This window comes from Trachymyrmex cornetzi, unplaced genomic scaffold (genome assembly GCF_001594075.2).
Source record: "Trachymyrmex cornetzi isolate Tcor2-1 unplaced genomic scaffold, Tcor1.1 scaffold1808, whole genome shotgun sequence".
NCBI classification, from domain to species: domain Eukaryota; kingdom Metazoa; phylum Arthropoda; class Insecta; order Hymenoptera; family Formicidae; genus Trachymyrmex; species Trachymyrmex cornetzi.
The window spans coordinates 77136-82489 of NW_017296428.1; positions in this window are offsets into that span (position 1 = coordinate 77136).

The window sequence follows — 5354 nt, forward strand, 5'->3', positions numbered from 1 at the left end:
CTTATATATGGCTTCATTCGGAATCGCAGCCTTTTAGGTTATGGTGCCTCGGATGCATCATTTTGTCTTTGCTTTGGAACAACATAAAAGATAAAACAAATAAATGATGCATCCGAGCAATGTTTCCAAACGCCTGTATAAGAATAATTAGAAATACTATTATATTTTGTCAATTTCAAAGACGGTACGATTTGGGATACTTATAGGTACGATTTAGGCGACCGGTTGCCTAATTCGGACCTTTTGCAGCATGTTGCAAAAAGACTCCCAGTGAATTAATTTGATATTGATAGAAGATAAAACGTGTAATAATAGGCACTTGAAATATCAAAGTACAATTTCTAATCTTCATTTGCACACAAATCAGTTCTAAATGAGAAATATAATAAAAAATACGTTAAGTGGTACGTTCAGCAACTTTCCCCTACATCTTTATTAATGCACCGCCTACAAGTTTTATTGGCATCTTTAATTTTTTCATCGAGAGCTCTTTGCAAACCGCGCATACCATGTTCGTATATTGGTTGGGTATTTATTTCAATAATTGGTGTACATTTTTCGTTTGTCCATTCGCATGTGGAGCATTTTTGTAATATCTTATAAGAGAATGTATTTTCCATCAAGTGTTTGGCTATTAATTCACATATGTTACATGCGCAATCTATTGTTGCAGATTTTGATGGAAAGATATTGTTTAAAATCGATGCTCTCTCTTTATACACTTTATGTGACGTACCATATTTCGATACCATTTTCACGAAATTTAGTACAGGAGTTGAGGCATTATTTACGTAATTATGATAAATAACCCAATCACGAAAACCTACTAATAAAGACTGTATCACAGCATCGAATGCACATGTATTTTTTAACATAAAGTTCTGACCCGAAATATTTTGTGGACGTAGAATATTGCCGTTTTGTAATAGAGGAATTTTTGGTGTAATGTGAGGCCTGTTGTGAATGCTGTCTACATCAGGACATATTCTTAAGTATTTGCCACGTTTCGAATCTTTATCTTGTTGGCCTCTCCATGTCTCAATCTCATTTAAGACAGCTGACTGAGGTGATTTTTTCAATAATTGTTCTTCGTTCTGAGTATGTGATATTTTTATCTCATTCAGAACATCGGTTTCATTTGATATTGTATTGTCAGTATTTAAAATTTTCATAGTACCTTCGATCGCGATCCGGCGCGCGCGCGATAGTAGGGAAAGTAGGCGACGCTTTAGAAATCGGCTCGAAACGTGCAAAGGACGAAATATTTTCCGCCGCAAGCCGACACATCGGTTTTATTCGAGACTCGCTGCTGTTCACTCCGCTGCGATTCCCGCCTGGATTCCCGTGTTTTTGGCAGAGCTGCTCCTCTAGTCGATGTTCGCATCTTATTGTTAACACTGATTTGTTGATTTAGAGCTTTTATTTAGATAGCGTTTGCAAGGAACACTCGCGTGTCCCATTTTCGATTTTAATATCGAGTTTTAAATTTGTGTAATAAGTACACAAATATCATCACAAAGATGCCTCGTCAACCAAAAAAAAATGTTGATGAGATTTTTGAGTCATTAAAAGACTTGAATTTCTTCGATGATCGAAGTCAGATTCTTCTATTATCTGATCCCATTTGGAAGAATGCTGAAAGTCTCTTAAATGAAGATCTCAGTGCGAAATATATATATTTATATATTTCGCAAAATAGAAATGGGATCTTGGAACGATTCCGCGAGAAATATAATATCGTTGAAGACCCTTTTTTGACCAGTTTAAATAACGAGAGCAATAAATCGAATAACTCAAATTGGTCGATGTCATCGCCATGTAGTACCCTTAAACCGTGGCGCACTGTTATATGTTTAGATAAACAAATATGGCATAAGATGTCAGAATGCGGAAGTAATAACATTAACAAGTGTACTACATTAAAACCAGGATGGACAGACATTATTTATAACGAAATATGGAGACAAATAAAAATACCGTGCTGTTACGCATTTAAATCTGCAAAGATTAATCGTAATCCGGGTGAGATCTTTTTAAAAATAAAGGGAAAATGCTCGGAAGCAGTGCGTTGTTTAATGCGTACTGTATGCATGAGCCTAATGATAAAGTTACGGATATTAAAATTCACGTTTCTACTTTCGACACGACAGATATCGTGTATAAAAAGAAGCGACAATGGCGAAAGACGGAAAGAGCTTGTGTAGCGAAAGAGCTGCATGCAGTGTCTACATATGGTTGGAGAAGAACTAAAGCAAATAAGTTGATGACATTTGGCGATGTAGAGCCAGCAAATTTGTATAACGAAACAGTCTTACGCAAACCGAAACAAATGGATATTGACAAAAATTTAGGTCTTGGTAAGGTATCTGATCCTGTTGCATCGATTCTAGCATTAAAATATAAACCTGAATTTTCAGGAATCATACGCGAAATAGGTTTAGATAAATTTTTTGTCATTTATTTCAGTCCCGAACAGTTATTTTTATATAAGCAATTCAATCGAACAGAAAAAACAGGCACATTAAGTATAGATGCAACAGGATCGCTAGTGAAGAAAATTATGAAACCTGATGGATCTACACATTTCGTGTTCTTATATCAGGTAGTTGCTTCTTTCAAGGGAAAAATTCTACCTGTTTTACAAATGATCTCCGAAAAGCACGATACAAATATCTTATCGTATTGGTTACGGGAATGGCTACGATGTGGTGCAAGCTGTCCAAAGGAGGTTGTTACAGACTACTCGTTTGCTCTTTTAAATGCTGTAGCTTTAGCATTTAACAACTGCGATCTCAGTACATATGTTGAGAACTGCTTGAAAATATTGCAAAATGATGATTGCAATATTCCAAAATGTATTATTAGGATTGACAATGCACATCTAATTAAATTAGTCTGTCGGTGGAAATGCTTTAATGACAAACATGCGCGAATAAAAGACTTTTACGTTAGATGTGTTGCAATCTTAATTAAAACTACAACTTTGGAAAATTTTACTCTAATTTGTCTCGATATTTTAGTTGTAGCATCCTCTGAAACAGAGGACATATCAGAAAAAGATGTAAATGACGATTTGCTTACGATCACATGTTTCAAGGCTCAACAGCGATTACTACAGATTATTAAAACTCATGATATTCCATCTTATGAAGAAAGCATAAACGAATGTTTGGAAGAGACTCCTGATTACGAACCTAGTAATCGTGTTAATAATTTAACCTGTGATTTAGAAATAAATAGTAAAAGAGTAATAAATTCCGGAGACAGATTAAATCCATACTATTGTCCAAATTTCAGTACAAACTTGTTACGACTGATGAAAGAGTTTCCATTATGGACGACTGTAATGGTAACTGACAAATGAAACCGATGTTCTGAATGAGATAAAAATATCACATACTCAGAACGAAGAACAATTATTGAAAAAATCACCTCAGTCAGCTGTCTTAAATGAGATTGAGACATGGAGAGGCCAACAAGATAAAGATTCGAAACGTGGCAAATACTTAAGAATATGTCCTGATGTAGACAGCATTCACAACAGGCCTCACATTACATCAAAAATTCCTCTATTACAAATGAGCGTTGCGTCTTCTGGTCGAAGCGAAGAATATTTTAATGAAGTAAAAAATTTAATTTTTAAAGGAATGAAGAACATACGCGTGGATAAATTTTTGATATCGCATATGAGATCGCTCGAAGGTACTATGAAAATTTTAAATGCTGACACTACAACATCAAATGAAACCGATGTTCTGAATGATATAAAAATATCACATACTCAGAACGAAGAACAATTATTGAAAAAATCACCTCAGTCAGCTGTCTTAAATGAGATTGAGACATGGAGAGGCCAACAAGATAAAGATTCGAAACGTGGCAAATACTTAAGAATATGTCCTGATGTAGACAGCATTCACAACAGGCCTCACATTACACCAAAAATTCCTCTATTACAAAACGGCAATATTCTACGTCCACAAAATATTTCGGGTCAGAACTTTATGTTAAAAAATACATGTGCATTCGATGCTGTGATACAGTCTTTATTAGTAGGTTTTCGTGATTGGGTTATTTATCATAATTACGTAAATAATGCCTCAACTCCTGTACTAAATTTCGTGAAAATGGTATCGAAATATGGCACGTCACATGAAGTGTATAAAGAGAGAGCATCGATTTTAAACAATATCTTTCCATCAAAATCTGCAACAATAGATTGCGCATGTAACATATGTGAATTAATAGCCAAACACTTGATGGAAAATACATTCTCTTATAAGATATTACAAAAATGCTCCACATGCGAATGGACAAACGAAGAATGTATACCAATTATTGAAATAAATACCCAACCAATATACGAGCATGGTATGCGCGGTTTGCAAAGAGCTCTCGATGAAAAAATTAAAGATGCCAATAAAATTTGTAATTAATAAAGATGTACTTACCACGTTAATAACAGGAGCACATCTCTTTGTGGATATTGAGTGCTTGCAATGGAAGGAACTTGCCACTAGACTTGGCTACCCCGATTGGTCTGGCACATTCACACTTTCCGAAATGCAAACTGAAATACAACTTTGTGATGGCATGTACAAATTGATTGCGGTCATAGAATACGTTGGTAGTGGCAATCGGAAAGAAATCGGACACTACATTACTCACTGTCATCGAGTAACCAGAAGTTGGGAAACGTATGATGATCTAATTCATAGTAAACAATCTATAATAGCATCAGTTCGAATGCTGCTACAGAAAAAAAAGATAGCCGTATTATTCTTTGTAAAGCATTAAATTATTGGAATTGTTTAATCTCAAATATTTAATGCTCTACACAAAATATTTAATACATATATTCGAACGTCGAGTGGGCCTTGCCGCCGCGTCGGTGCGATTGACTTGCTATCAGAGTAGATCCGATTCAATTCCACTTGCGACCCACATACGCAATTTATCGCGTTTAAGGATAAACGACTCCGAAAATGACTCCATCTGTCGATTAAGAAAACTTTGATCATTAGCGCCGTTCGGATATCAGTGAATATATGGGACCTACAATTTAACGCCGGATCCGAACGGCGCTGATGATCAAAGATCTCTTAATCATCAGATGGAGTCATTTTATAAAGCTATCCTTCCAAATTCAAAGACCATGTATAATGGAAATGATTGGAAGAGGTCGATATCCAGGAGTGGATGCAGTTAGGCTGATGTAGTAATATACATACAGTCTTTAAAAAATAAATAAAAATAAGAATAACACATCATTCACCCAAACACACACACACACACACACACACACACACACACACACACACACACACACACACACACAATCTGACATAAACACA